Consider the following 15,967-nt stretch of genomic DNA (forward strand, 5'->3'; position numbering starts at 1 on the left):
ACTGATGCACAGGAAGTTCCACCTGAACACGAGGAAGAAGTTCTTCACTGTGCAGGTGACTGAGTGCTGGAACAGGTTGCCCAGAGAGGTTGTGGAGTCTCCCTCACGGGAGATACTCAAGAACCGTCTGAACACAAGCCCGTGCCACATGCTCTTGCATGATTCTGCTTGAGCAGAGAGGTTGGACCAAATGACTTCGTGTCTTGCATCCTGACCCATTCTGTGGCTCTCTGAAGCGCTGCCAGCGGGGGCCCGGCGCGGCCCCTGTGGTCGCAGCCCAGCCCGGGGCGCGGTGCAGGTGCGGCGCTGGCGCCGTGGGCTGAGCAGGCGTCGAGGAGCAGCTACGCGGGTATCGCTCCCGCACTTTGCTGAACTGAAAGCAGACTCGAAGCAGGTTTTTTTTTTTTTTCCCTCTGTCAGACGTTTCCTCCCCTTCCTTTTGCACTCCGTTTTAATGAACGTCATGTGCTAGAGGTTACGTAACTCTGCGTTCTGTGCAGGGTCTACGGAGATGTGCTGATTATCTATCTCTGTTGAGGGGGAAGCCAAGTGACGTGAGATGATGTCTTAGGGAACTACGGTTTTAAAGTACACACTGAATGTTTGCAGTTTCAGGTCAAGATCACCAATGTAAAAGACAGTGGCTAATGTGCTTTACTGACCTGGTAGAGGCTATCTTAAGTAGATTTTGTCTCCGAGGTTTTGGGAAACAAGTTAGAGACTAAAATAAAAGCACTAACTTTATCCATCATCCTTTCTATTTAACATACTCCAAGTACAGAGCATTTGTGCTTGGTGGAAAGTAAGAGGAGAAATTTCAGTGAGAGCTCCTGTTAACCAATGACAGCAACCTACTTTATCTGAAAGAGTAAGTTATCTTTAGTTCAATGGCTGTTGAAATGTCTGGTGGCTCACAGCTGCACTGTACTTATACACAATTCCAGGGGTGATATACAACAATATAACAGGCATCTTGTAATGATCCCAATGTCACGGTAGAAAGATCATTATTGTTGAACCTGATGGTTGTTAAAACATCAGTATGTGAAACCTAGCTGTCTTTAGTACAGAAGACAGTAATAGCTTGACCAGCTCTCTCTTCTGTAGAAATACAGTTGTTTTTCAGGTGAATTCTATTTTTAGTGTCAGGAGAGAAGGGCTGTAGTCCATATAATAATCATTTCACTATGAAATTATTTTTTAAAAAACACTATATTTAACAAAAATTACTTTCTGAGAAGGTTTGAAGTTTGTCACAGAGTATTCCATTAGCAAATACCTGTTTGTGGTTCTGTGCAGACTTTATGGTTGCCATTATAAGCTGACTTTTGTGAAGTAGTCATGGCAGTGGATTCATCCTAAATAAATGTAAGCAATTATCACTTCCCTTAACAAAAAATACCAAGCATCAAAAATGAACAGTAGGTTGATTATGTGTGTGTGAAATGACCATAGCAGTTAAAAAAGTGAAAACATGTTCACTGCAGTAACCTCTAAGGTGAAATGCTTTGCTTTGAGAACATCAAAGCACTTCAACCTGAAATGATACAATGAAGTGCATTGACAGAATGCTGTGGAGGACTGATCTAACTTCTGGTACATGTGATATGCACATGGGAAAATCCAGACAAATAAAATCACTTTTTATTTAGTTTTAGATTATACACACAATTTTTTTTTGTGGGAATAGTTTACAAAAATCACTAGTATTTAAAATGCCTTGGAGTTTATTACAAAAGTATCCCTTGTTTCCTTAGTCTAGTACACCACAAAGTAGTTCTCAATGTCAAGCAAAACAGAAGAAGGAGGCCACCTTCAGATAATACTTGCTGGTTATGTCCAATGCATGTTTTGTGCTTCCATCTTGGTGAAGTGGGAGTAGATCAAGAATTATGAGGAACTTGCTTCAGTATTAATTACGGAGTGCCTTTGTTCATGTAATAAAGGTAGAACATGTCATCATACTTGACTTAAATAGGCTGCTTTGTTTAAAAAAAACTTCAGCTAACCCTGTACCAGTTTAGGGTGTAGTCATTTGACTTGCCTGCTATTTTTGTCTTTCCAAAAAGATGTTACATTAATTTTGAAAGTACCGATGTATTTTGTATGAGTTTGTAATACAGGGTGTCTATTTTTACCCTGCAGAAACTCATACTAAAGCATTATGAATTTTTTAAGGATAGTTAAGAGGAGAAGTGAGCAAAGTTGTCCTCTGCTGTTTGGCTTTAAAAAAAAAAATCACATAAAAGAAATTTTGACTGGCATAAGCAAAAAAGGCATCTCTACTCTTTGAAGTACTGTGTGAGCAAAGGTCGATTAAGTCAAATGTAAAAGCGTGATTACCAATAAGTTCAGTTAATAATGTAGTCTAATGCTCTAGATAAGAGCATTATTAAAGCATGCTAAATAAAAACAGATTTAAGTTTTTTTGCATCCTGACAATGATTTATTTCTTTGCTCTAAAGAATTTGAAGTGTGTAGAATTACTTATTGACCTGGTTGTACAAAATTATAATTGTTTATCATTTTCTGAATAGCAGAGAATTGCCCTCTCCCTCAAAAAGTGTCCTAAGTCCGTTGTGGAAATGGTCATCTGCTGCAAGACATCTTCATAGCCTTGCCCCAAGAAGGAGGTATCTCATATTTGTTTCTGAAGATTATTCTTTACCTCTTGCCTTGCTTAAAGTACTGCTGATTTTTCAGGAACTTACCATTGCTTTGGATGTCCTTCTTAATGGAAGTAATTGGTGCAGGGAGGAAAGGGAAAGTGAGAGATCTCAAAGTACGCAAATACCTTCATAAATAGAAAAAAGGTGACCTTCAGGTAGGATGAAAATGATACACATAGATTTTTTTTTTTTTTACTCACTGTGAATATGAAGGTTCTTGTTAGACTGAAACAGATGAGATTCACTCTTGGTTTTAGTTGGGTCATGGAGGGGGGATTATGTTAATGTTCTGCATGTATAAATTAAATGTGATTGTCAGTAGGCATATGGAAAAAAGTGGCTGACTCGGTATGAACCTGTGAAACAGTGCATCACTTTAGAAACTTGTCCTCTTCCTGCTCTGAAAAACAGTGCCCACTCCTTCCCACCCACGGTCCCCAGAAATTAAGGTGAAAATATCCATCAAATCTATACATTCTGAATTCTGTGTAAAGGATATTGATGTGTTATTTCATTTGTAATATTACAAATTACAGCTAAAGTAGCTGAATGAAGCACAGATGTGAAATTGAACTGAAATGCTTTATTATGCACTGAAATACATGCATAACAGAGCACAAAAGATCATCTCAAAGGTGAAAAAGAAGAGATGCAACATTGGTGAAGTACCAAGTGTTCTAACTGATAAGATACATTAGAGGTAAAGAGTCAAAAACAAATTCTCCAGTGTGTATGTAGGCAAGCACTGGCTTCCAAATGAAGGAGTGATTGTTTTAAGAGTGATGGAGAGCTGTTAGCTGTGTTCATTATCTGGAACTGACTGGATCTGTTCAGTAATATGAGTATAGCAACAGGCAAGGCAGATTTAACTAGTAGAGGTTAAGTTTTAGTAGGAAACAATGATTATCTAGTAGATTATTACAGGGAACAGGATAGGATCTAGAAACACTTACGTGTTGCTAGCCACTAAATTATTTTGAAGAGCTTTTTCTTAGTCTCCTTGCTCTTATCATAGAACCAGAGAATTTTTAAGGTTGGAAAAGTCCTTCAAGTCCAGCTATGAACTTAGCACCATGACCATGTTCACCATTACACCATGTCCTCAAGTGCCATATCCATACATTTTTTGGAACACTTCCAGAGACGGTGACTCCACCACTTTCCTGGGCAGTCTGTTTAAATGCTTTACAATCCTTTCCTGCTCCCAGAGAGGATAACCATTATCTTTTAAAACTTTTTGTGATTATTTTAGCTGCATGGTCTGATCCTGGAAGTCATGCTGTACAGCTTACTTAGTAGTAAATACTTTTTTAGCAGCCTATAAAAATGCATTTGGGAGTGAGGAGCCTGTCTTTGTCTGAAAACCTGTATCTCTGCATAAATGTCGGTAATCTGTGACTCAATTAATTGCTTGTATTGCCTTATCAATAATACTAAATGAACACAATATGATTTATATAAACTTATAAGCTTCTTTTTTAGCTTACGACATCTCTGATGTCCTTGCCTTTCCACACAGTGTGTAGATTGGCATATATTTGTTACCTTCCCTAAGTGCATGGATTGTCCTGTTAAAAGGTATATTCCTAAGACTGACTTTCCTACAAATCATAAAATTATCAAAGTTGGAAAAGACCTGTAAGTCCAACCTTTGAATAAACACCACAATGTCAACTAATCCATAGCCCTAAGTTGCATGTCTAGTCGTTTACTGAACACTTCCTGGGATGGTGACTCCACTACCTCCCTGGTTAACCTGTTCCAATGCTTAACCACTCTTTCAGTGACAAAATTCTTTCTCATGTCCAACCTGAACCTGCTGTAGCACATCTTGAAGCTATGGCTTCTTCTCCGATTTGAAAGAGGCTGACCCTTGCCTGCTACACTCTCCTTTCACGTAGTTGTAAGAGAGTTAATACAGTCACTCCTGAACCTCCTTTCCTCCAGGCTAAGCACCCCCAGCTCCCTCAGCTGCTCCTTATAAGACTTGTGTTCCAGACCGTTCATCACCTCCATCGGTCTGCTCTGGACACACTCCACACTCCTCAATGTCCCAGGTTGGGATCTGCTGTTGACCCCCAGGCCTTTTTTGGCTGAGCAGCTTTCTAGTCTCTCTGCCCCAAGCCTGTAGCAGTGAATGGGGTTGTTGTGACCCAAGGGCAGGACTCAGCACCTCACCTTATTGAACCTCAATCCACTGGCCTCAGCCCATTGATCCGGCCTGTCCAGATCCCTCTGCAGAGCCTTCCTGTCCTCCATCAGATCAACTCTCCCACCTGACTTGGTGTTGTCTGCATATTGAGGGGTACTTGATCCCATCGTCCAAATAATTGATGAAGACAGTAAACAAGACAGGCCCCAGCAGTGAGCCCTGGAGAACTGCAGCTGTGACCGGCTGTCAGACGGATGTAGCTCCATTCACCAACACTCACAGCCCAGCCATCCATCCAGTTTTTAACCCAGCAAACTGTACCTGTCTGAGTCATGAGCAGCCAGTTTCTCCAGGAGGAAGCTGTGGGAGAGAGAGTATCAAAGGCTTTACTGAAGTCCAGGTAAACAACATCCACAGCCATTCTCTCACCTGCTAGGTGGGCCACTTGGTCAAACCTAGAGACTTAATTTTGGTGGAACCCATTCTGCTCCACTAGAGAGTATTACTGTTGCTGTGATTTTCAGAGATGCATGCCTGGCTCCCCATCAAGCTTTTACTTGATGGCTCTTTAATTTGCCATCACCTTATTTTCAAATTTATGATTTGCTCTGGTTAAATAAAATGTAAATTGTTTGGAATAGTTTCATATGCTTGTTAAAGATTTAACTTAAAGTGTTAAAAATTTTGTGAAGTCAAAAGAATAATGAATAATTATATTAACTCTTTATAAAAAATTCCATAGATAAACAATTCAATTCTGCAAACAGTATTGTGTTTGAAAACAAATAAAGCTAGAGCATATTCCTGCTGTCTCATATAAGTAAAATACATCTGAATTGGTGAGAATTGTTATGTAAATAAGAACAGCAATGTCTGCTACTCCATTTGTAGGCCAGAGTCAGGTTTTCTAAAGGTAAAGTTGTTCTCTGTAGAAATAAATCCTCAACTTGGAACCAGTTTACATCCCAAAAAAATAAAGAATCTAGGTTCAATCTTTCAGTGACCTTTAACTTCGCATAAACAAATGTTTAGCGAGTAAAAATCAGAGTTCTGCACAGAACAATCTTTTGGGTGAAATAATGAAGATGAATGCAGCCCCCATATCCAATTACGTTATGTATTTTTTGTTTATGTTAACACTGAAAAAAGTGAATGGATTTCAGTAACTGATACAAGTATTTTAATTAGGCCCATTACTAGAATTCATTTTTTCTTAAATGAAATCACACTTTTTGCCAGTCTTAAATTAATTGGAGCTACTGCTGGGTCCCCTTTCTTCAGTAGAGAATTCTTATATTTTTAACTGATTTATTTTTGTCATGTGCCAGGGCACATACAGAGCCGTTTTAAAACATTATTTTTATAACCTACTTGAGTAAACTGACTCTGACTTCAAAAAATGTGAGAGATTTTTATCTACACCCCCTTTATTTGTCCTTTACTTGCCAGAGCCTGCCTGATACTATTTTCGTCTTTGCCTGAGTCATACTTGAGTTTATTCCATGTCTTCTGCTTTGCTTTAGACAGAGCTATGCATTTTAAATAATTCCATTAATAGAATTCACAGACAACTTGTAGCTGTACTGAATTCTGTTTTAAGTATTGTCTTTATAATTCCCCAATGTGACCAGTGTTACGGAACAAGTGAAACTGTTCCTACCTATTTCCAGTGCACTGGTAAAGTTCTGCATTCTAATAACATGCTCTTCTCATTCATGCTAGATAACTGGAGAAACTTGTAAGAGAGGGCTGAATCTCCTTCGCAATACACGTCTGTTTTGTGATCATAGCCCATGCATGGGTTTACAGGTTCTAGGAAGCATAATTAATGTTGAATTATTTTCTGGAGAAAGACCATGTGAATCACTGAATAAATGGACATCTGACTATCCATTTTTGTTAACATGGTGGGATGAGGACTTAAGAAAAAGTATATAAGCAGTTATGCATAAATAGGAGGAAGGAGGACCAGCATCTCTCATCTATTAGTTCACTGCTCCTCACTTGCATGGTTTCTGCTGACTTGCCAGTAAAGCAGCTTTGTTCTCTGTCCATAAGGTATGGATGTGTATGCTCGCTGTGCAGATCATCTGTGTACCGCTGCAGGGATGATAAGCAGAACTTACCTTTCTAACACTGTAACCTGAGTTACTAACAAACAGTAACAGTAAACCATTCTTCAGGTGAATCAGCCCTACGGAAGCATTGCAAACTGTCACACCAAATGCACAGCTACCTCCTAGAAAGTAGAAAAGTCTTGGCTATCTTTGCTCTTGCCTTTGTGAGTATATTGAAGGATGTGTGTAGGACAGGAGCAAGTGCTGTAGCAAGGTATCTGTACTTTGAAAGGGAAGATGAATAAAAGTGTAGATTTAAAGGATCTGAAATCTGCTTTTTACTGAACAAGAATTAGAATGGGTAACTCCCTGGATACACAATGTTATTGGGAAATTAACTGCATATTTCTAGTAGGGATTGTGCATTTATTATTGGTGTATGTAGGATTTGACCTTTATTTGAGTTTGCTGGCCTTCACTAAAGGGCTGTTTTTCCCATGTAAGTTTTGTAAACTCAATATAAAGATTTGGCCACAGATTCTTAGCAGTTTCTTCATTTGAGGAATTTCATGAAAAAGGAAGTACTGTTCCTGGTTGTTCCGACTTAACAAATGTCAGAGAACGAGATTAAATTATCCACTCCTAGAAGTCATCAGCGATACTGATGCAATGTTCAAAACCAGGTGCTAGGCACATGGAGGTTAATTTGCCATAACATGTTTTGTGAAGTGTATGAGGTATTACTTTTCTTTTGCAAAGATTCTGAGGGGGCAGGGGGGGAGGAGGGGGTATACAAAGTCTTTAACTGATGAATCACTGTGAGTTTTCTTACCTGCTTCTGTGGTACCTCAGTGCCCTGGGCAGTAGGGTCCTTTGGGTTCAGGTACTTACCTGCCACAACAAACTGTGTGTGAAGGTTGGGCTGGGGGGAAGTGCCCCACGAAAGTATTGCAGAAACACAGACTCCCTCAGGTTGGAAGGGACCACAGCGGGTCATCTGGTCCAACCTTCCAGCTCAAGCAGCTCATCCCAGAGCACATGGCACAACACCGTGTCCAGACAGTTCCTGAGTATCTCCAGTGAGGGGGACTCCACAACCTCTCTGGGCGACCTGTGCTAGTGCTTGCTCACCCGCACGGTGAAGAAGTTCTTCCTCGTGTTCAGGTGGAACTTCCTGTGCATCAGTTTCTGCCCATTGCCTCTTGTCCTACTGCTTCCGAACCACCGCGAAAAGCCTGGCTACATCCTCTTGCTTCCACTCTCCCCTCCCCATTAGATACTTGCATATTTCACATAGGTGTGGACTGCTAAGGGGTGAGCGGCTGGCGCGGGGGGCGGCGGGCGCGGCCGGCCAGGGGATCCGCACGCCTCGTGCAGCTGCCGCTCCCCCGTGCGGTTCGCACCGCCGGACGGGCCGGGCACCGCGCTCCCCGCGGCGATGGCGGCGCTTGCGCGCGGGCGGGGCGCGGCGGGGCCGGTGACGCGCTGCGGTGCGGGCAGGTCCTGCCGCCGCCGCATGAGCACGGCGGGGGCGCAGCGCGGAGCCGCCGCCGTCGCCCGGCGCCCCCGCCTGAGGGCCGCGGGGTGAGTGCGGACTCCTCGCCTGCCACGAAGGCGAAGCCCCGCGGGCGGGCATCGCCTTGGGCAGCGCGGAGCGGGCCGCTGCGGGGGCAGGGCCGCGGCCGGGACTGGGGCGGGGCGGGGTTCCGCGGTGCCGGGCCCTTCGGGGCTGTGGGGCGTGTCGCTGCCGGGGACCGGTGGATGCGTGCGGGGCCGCTCGGACACGGCGGATCTCTGCGGGAGCCGCACCCTGCGCGCTCCCGCCCGCGGAGATGGTCGCAGGCCCTACGGTAGGAGTGGTGCCTGGTTTGCGGGCCCGGCCGCCATCGGGTCTGCCCGCGGCGCGGGGTGGAGCCGCCGGAGGCACGGAGCCCCGCGCCGGCCGTACGGAGCCCCGCGCCGGCCGCGGGCCGAGCTTATCCCTGCGCTCCGTGCGCGCTTCTCGCTCTGCTGCGCGGCCCTGCAGCGCCAAAGGCTGCGGGTGAGCCCTGGCCCTGCCGGCCCACCAGCGCTGCGGCTTTTTCCCCCCTGCCCCGATGGAGGGGTAACCTACCGTGGGCACTGGGTGGAAAATACGGCGGTTGGGATAACATTTGCCTCATGTGCCATGCGACTTGGCCTGCCCAACGTCTGTTTGACTTAACGCTCCGTGGGTAGGAGTTTGTTAACATTTGGGGTTTGGTTTTTATTTTTCTTTTTTTTCTTTTTTTTCTTTTTCTTTTTTTTTTTTTTTTCTTTTTCCTGCCTTCTCTTGCAGTAGTGGAAATCTAGCGCAGCAAGTCTTTCTTTGTAGGTATCGGTTCAAATGCTCGACAGAGGAGGTCTGAGAAATAGGTTTCACATCGGGGTGGGGTGGTGTTTTTCTTCAGTGTAAACTGTTTTCAGGCACCGAGCTTTGTGAGATGTTTAGAAATCCTCAGCTGGCCGAACTGTTGTGGATACTTAGAGCAGTAAGCTTTCTCTAGTATGTATAGGTAGGAAGTGAATTCCTTTGTACCTGTATAATGTAAAAAACACCATGAAACTTCCGTATAGCCTTGTGGTGTGAATGTTGATTTTTGTGTATTTGTTTTTCCAGCATTAGGAAATTAGCTCTGCAAAGAGCGTGTTCCCATGAATGACGTTCCTTTGAAGAAATACGTGTGTGCACTACCTCTATAGGTTATACTTCATGAAAAGGCTTCTCTCTTTTGCAGGTAGTTTTCAGTGTGTATTTTGTGTAACGCTGGGTGACTGGATGTTGCTCATGGGATAGCCCCACCTTTTGGTTAATCCTTCATTGATATCATACTTATGACCAAAGAGTTTTTCTGGAAATTATACCTCATGTTGTGCGTTGTGGGTGCAAGTCTGTGTTGAAATACCTTTTTATTTCTTGGGCTGGGCGATGACAAGATAGTCTCCTTTCCTGAGACTTTCCTATTTAATGTCAAGATAATTTTAACACATAATTTCTGATGTTTCAGTTTACTTCTGTGATTATTTTTTGTGCCAGTATAAATTAAGCAAAATACTTTTTTTTTTTAGTTTCATTAAAATAAAGATTCTGTCTTTTTTTTTTTTGAAAAAGAGTGGAAATTATGTCAAACCGAAGAGTAGTCTTGGTGTGTGATACATGTTTGTGTGAAGTGACACCTGATCTCAAGCTTAACTTTCAGTTCAGGTGTTGGAGGTGGCAGTGCTCATATTTTAGTTTTCATGTTCAAGTAGTTCACAGATTATTTTCCATATTGAAGCTTTTGAGCTTGAAAAATATTCAGTTGTCTTGACAGAAGATTTTTATTAATTGTCTTACTGCTGCTGGGAGGAACTTCGCTGAAATTAGGTGTGAGAAGTTACATGTAAAGAGAAAAAGGAGAAGGGCTCTCTGAAGTCCTTTTGACTTACGGAAGGAGTTTTCTATTTCACCTTGTGTTTAGGTTTTAGTTTAGGAAAGACATTCAGCTTGTCACTCAACAGCTTGTCAGCAGTGTGTCTCATGATTAGAAACTTCGCAGTCTTTAATATTCATGGTGATACTCTGCTAGACATAGTTGGGGATCACCTGTTTTTTGGCTCTCGATAGGTTATTTGAAACATGTCCTTGAATTCCATTATCTGTGAGCTGCTTGCTCTTAGGAGATTGCTCCTGTGATATGAATTGCTAATGTCCAAAAGCACAGAGTGCTAATCAAGTTGCACTGGCTCTGGAGTATAACTGCAGTAATTGAAGTGGTGAAACTCCTTAAACAACTTAGAGGAGAAGTCAGGTTTCTCGGAGTGAGTGTGAGAGTGCTGAACAAGGCAGCTGTTTGTGTGGATGCTTAGGGGAGATTTGTAGCAGCAGTGTATCTCTGGGTGTGTTTTCAGGCCCTGCCCACTATCCACAGCTTAACTGTCCAATATCCTGTGCTAAGCATCAAGAAGATTATGAACTATCCAGTGTGTGTCCTGGATACATGGATGATTCAGCATGGTTTTCATTTGGAATTGCAGTTAGCCGTAGAAAGACTGGAAGCAGGGGGGAGGAGGGAACACCCAAACATCCTTCCTTTCTTTTGCAACAGCTGCAGAGGCAACAGCCCTGAAAACGTCACCCTAAAACACTTAGTATATTATGAAGTACATAAGAGCTTCCTCTACATTCTTTATAAAACTTAAAATTTCTGAGAAGCAGGGTGTCCGAGGGTTTGCATACTGGAGGTAGGTAATACTGTTTCAATTGTTCCAAGTGTAATTCATAAACTAAATGGTAAAAATCAAAATTTTGAAAGTGAGAACAATTGCTGAGAGTATTATGGGTTGTTATGATTGTGTTTCTGCACACTAATGAGGTTGAAGGGTTTGGAGTATATTTGAGAGATAAATATGCAACATGGAGCCATGTTTTTGGTTTTCTTTTCTTTCTTTTCTCTTTTCTTTTCTTTTCTTTTCTTTTCTTTTCTTTTCTTTTCTTTTCTTTTCTTTTCTTTTCTTTTCTTTTCTTTTCTTTTCTTTTCTTTTCTTTTCTTTTCTTTTCTTTTCTTTTCTTTTCTTTTCTTTTCTTTTCTTTTCTTTTCTTTTCTTTTCTTTTCTTTTCTTTTCTTTTCTTTTCTTTTCTTTTCTTTTCTTTTCTTTTCTTTTCATCTGGATTACAACCAGGATTGAGGGTTTGCCTTAACTCAGTTAGTGAATTGGGAAGTTCAGGTCTTTGAGTTGATTTTTTACAGACTGACCTTAACCATGAAGACAGCGTAACCCAAAGCAGCAATCACTGGGTTAGGTGCTAGAAAGCACCTCTGACATTTACCACTGTATTAAGTTTTTCCAAGAGCTGGCAAAAGTTACTAGTTTTCCAGTTCTTGTTCAGTTCTTGGTAGGGAAATGCTTAGTTTCTGCTGTGGTAGTCCTTTTCGTTCTGGCTATTTTTATTGCTTCCTTCTCCCTCCCTGTGCCATTCACCTTACACCTGATGTAAGAGTTACGCCGGCCGGGCAAGAAGGAGCTGACTTTTGCAGTATTTCTGTCAGCTTAAATCACTTAAGCTTTGAAAGTGATACTATGTGACCCTGATGACAGCAAGTTTGTCATATCTTGAAGTAACCCTATGCTTGCAATGCCAGTAACTTTCTAGGAGCTTCTTTTCAGGCAAGAAATAAAATAGTGCTGTTTTGTTTTGCTCCTTTCCCTGGCAAATGCTTTTCTTGCTTGCTTGCTTAGCTTTTTTTTTTTTTTTGGCTACTTTGTTTTTACAGTCAAGTGGATTGCTGGTAATGGCTGCATGACATAGTTGACAACCTGCTGTAAAGGACTTCGGTGCTTCAGTCTTCTGTGAAGCTTTATATATGTCATTTTGAATGTCTGATTATATGCTGCGATTTATCTAGTCACGTCAAAAACTTGTCCCTTTGCTATAATGCAGCAGTGGGTAAGCTATCAGCTGACTTCTTTTGTTCCCTACTGTAAATATTTATAGCAAATGGCATGAGGGAAAGGCAGTAACTGATTTTCAGAAGTATTTTTTCTTTGACTAGTGAAGGTTGTTAGCCTTTTCATTTTGTTTTAGGTTTACAAATTAGACTGTCTTCCACCAAAAACTTCAGATAATTTTTTTCTGCATGAAGGAGTTGGATAGTCATTAGATAAGGGATTATTTTCTGCCATTTCCACATAAAATCTTAAAATTATATCTGGAAGAAAAGTATCTCTAGTTTTTCTACTATCTTGAACAAACCTTTTCTCATGGAATAAATACTTCTAAGGTAGTTTTAGGTATATTACAGTATTTTGATGGCACTAAAAGCTTTTTGTGCTGCTGCCTTTTAAGATCTTAGGAATAGATAACTGTTCTGTGTGCACTCAATGTCATTCCATCCTATTTTACAATTTAATTAAAAAACCAGCTGGTCCTGGTAATTGACTCTCTGGGCTATTGACTAGGACTTAAATTCGTATTAAACGTCTACAAAGTAAGATTCAGTATGGAGTGGAAAGTCTTTGTTTTTGTTTTCCAATGCTTGTAAAGGTTCAGGAACTGGGCTAGGAATAGTCAACTTCAGGAAACAAATTCTCACTACCACATTAGTTACAATTCTTTATGTATATGGTTTTGTTTACTGGATTGTGATTGGGTACAATGTAGTGTTTGCCAACTTGAAACTTAACTGTGAAGCTTGAAGGATTTCCCCAGATTTTTAGGATGGTTTATAGGTAACCAAAACTTTTATGGAGTGTTCTGTGGATCGAGCTTTCAGGATATAAAGCAGTTTGTACAGATAACTCTGACGTCTCTAAACAGCTTGTGAGATTTTTTTACCTAACATTAGGTCTCATGTTTTTATTAAGGAAATTGTTCACATGCAATAACGTTGCTAGTTTGTGTGGCTCTAAAACAGAACTTCATTCTTGAAAAAAAAACCAAAAAGCAACCCACAAGCAACCATTTTTTCAAAAAGATAGTTGTGCAAGTTGTGACTTGAGACACTGAACTGGAAAACTATATGTTAGGTATGAAAGAGTAAAGAATTAAATAGCCAGAGGAGCTACCTGTGGTATAATTGCTGAGACTTTTGCAAGTGGACAGTCCTCCTTATGGTGCAAGAGGATGAGATGGGGGAGATTGCACCACTGTATTAATAGCAGTGGCCTGTTCTTACTGCTGTCAAAGGGAGAGGATTCTGCTGTCCTGGTGAGTAATTCTTTTGTGTAGTGTTAAGTAACATACTGCTCATTTCTGTATGGTGTGTGCTATTTGTGTGGTTTTGCCGTATTTAGAATGCTGGTTATCACAGTGTTTACCTGCTTTCTAGAAGTTCTTTGGGTAGGTTGCTTTTGGTACAGAGACCATGACTCTTGCTGCCACATGTTGCTGGTTATCCTAAATTTTTGACACAGAGCTTATTCCTACAAGTGTAAATTCACTTAGGTAAATAGTCTGTTCTAGCAAACAATTTACTTCTATGTTTAAGAACATAAACCACAAGTGGTATGTTGGAATTAAGATTGCCTAGAGGACAAAGAATGAAGAAGTATTTTTATCTGGTTTTGTTTAAATGGACTTGCAAGCACTTTGAAAAAGAATATTTTGACCTATGAACAGCTTCTGAGGCTTTGGGATGTATGAAATGAGATACTATGAAAGGTGCATTTGTGTGTAATTTAATCTGCACCAAACTGGGGGAACTCACATGTGCTTCTGTGAGAGGTAAAAGTGCTTTTGGAAGCATACCCCAGAATGCAATCACCTTCAGGGTTTCAGTGTAGGTTTTTTTATGCCTAGCGTTTGTGACCTTTTTAATAATTACATGTTTTCTCAGTTCGTATCTATGGTTTCTCTATTTAATTTTTAGGTTTTTTGCGTTTCGACACTATTCTGTCACCTGGGATTTTGTATTCCTTTCCTTTTTTGCATACTAATTTGCCTTTTTTTTGGTACTGTACCATTTAACAAAGATTTAGCTCAGCTACTTGCTTGCACTCTCTGATAAATGAGTACACATCAAAATAATGACTTATTTGCTGCAGACTTGCTCATAGTTACTTTTTTTCACCTTTCAAATCAATAGCTCCATAATAATCAAAAGTGAAGTCCAAGCTTTGGCTTTAAAAATATTTTGGGATGCACTGAGCTTTGGATACAAAGCAAAACATGGAAATATATATATATAAAAATATGTATATGTATGTATAGATGAACAATCTTACAGGTTTTGCAGAGCTATTGTGGTCAATAAACATAAAAAACTTAAATTTTGATTTTTCTCTTGATAAGTATAGCTTGATATGTGGTTTTAGCAACTCATCTATTTATGAAAATAAGATACCATGTTTTAATAAATACTGAACAGACTCAAAAACATGCCATATAACAGCTTTTATTTTCCAGAAACTTATTTTCTTAAGGGATAAGAAAATAGAATATACTGCAAGTAGAACAGATGCAGTTGTATTGATAAACTTTGTATATCCACATGTGGTTTTGATTTTTCTGATTTCACTTGGAGAGAACTGTGTTTTTTGAAATGTAGTTGAAGTACTTTGCAGGAAAATCCTAGTATTAGTTCTGGAAAATTTCAGACATCTCTGGCTCTTCAAAGTAGTCTATTTTCTGGTTGTGGGTTTTGGTTTTTTTTGTTTTTTTTTTTTTGTTGTTGTTGTAGGGTTTTTGTGGTTTTTTTTATTATTTGTTTGGTTTTCTTGTGTGTGGTAGTTTGGTCTTGCTGGTTTTTTGGGGGTTGAGAGGTTTTTAAGTAAAGAAAATGCAAAGATACTTAAAATTTTCTTAAAATTACATTTATCCTTCCAAGGCAGCCATGTTTTGTGTTAAAGTATTTTGGTCAGTTGAACATGTGAATTCTGTTTATGTAAACTGAGAATGTCCTTCAGCTTCAGTAACAGAGAGATTATCCTTGTTTTCCGTAAGAGCAAGTTTTAATAGCAGGATTTTAGCATGAAAACTCTCCATGGTTTTGAGAGTTAAGCGTTTCTGCGAGTTTCAGTGAGGAAGAAAAAACTAACATGAAAGTAGAGGTGCTGTTGCTTAAAATACATTTTTGAGCCTCAGGTGTGACATTATTGTGTGTTTAAGTTATGAGAATTTCTTTCAAGTATGATGTTATCAAAATGACAACAGAAGTGCTCAGCACTAATGTGTTGTAATGGTGACTGTGCTTTTTCTTCCTAGTGTCTAGCCTAAGCCTTCCTCCTTTCAGTTTAAAGCAATTGTGTTGCTTCTTGTCCCATCACTACACGCCCTTGTGAAAAGTCCCTCTCCAGCCTTCTTGTAGGCCCTCTCTAGTGCTGGGAGGCTGCTCTAAGGTCTCCCCAGAGCCTTTTCTTCTCAGGGGTGAACAGTCCCAACTCTTTCAGCATTCCTCTGTATAGGAGAATTGTTCCATCACTCCAGTCATTTTTATTGCCCTATTCTGGACTCGCTTCAGCGAGTCCACATCCTTCTTACATTGGGACCCCAGAACTTGTGTCAGTAAAATCTCCTCTGAAGCCTGTTACAGTGTCTGACCAGAATTATTGCTGCCTTGCAGAGGCTGAGCATCTTGGTATTCTTTTACTAT

General features: G+C 40.7%; 1 protein-coding gene across 10 annotated transcripts in view; it reads left to right on the plus strand.

Annotated features, from left to right (window-relative positions):
- Positions 1-8,369: 8,369 nt before the first annotated feature.
- The window catches only part of AGTPBP1 (ATP/GTP binding protein 1), a 65,852-nt gene continuing 58,254 nt past the window's right edge, over positions 8,370-15,967 (plus strand). For 4 of the 10 annotated variants that reach the window (XR_004237439.1, XM_032095820.1, XM_032095821.1 and 1 more), the window contains exons 1-2: positions 8,612-8,728; positions 9,517-9,634. The gene's annotated coding sequence lies outside the window, so the exon portion shown is untranslated. Of the gene's footprint in view, positions 8,463-8,611; positions 8,729-9,072; positions 9,092-9,516; positions 9,635-15,967 lie in introns of those variants that run through there. The other 6 variants (XM_032095816.1, XR_004237440.1, XM_032095815.1 and 3 more) reach the window with 6 other exon arrangements.

This window comes from Corvus moneduloides, chromosome Z, assembly GCF_009650955.1.
Source record: "Corvus moneduloides isolate bCorMon1 chromosome Z, bCorMon1.pri, whole genome shotgun sequence".
Classification (NCBI taxonomy): domain Eukaryota; kingdom Metazoa; phylum Chordata; class Aves; order Passeriformes; family Corvidae; genus Corvus; species Corvus moneduloides.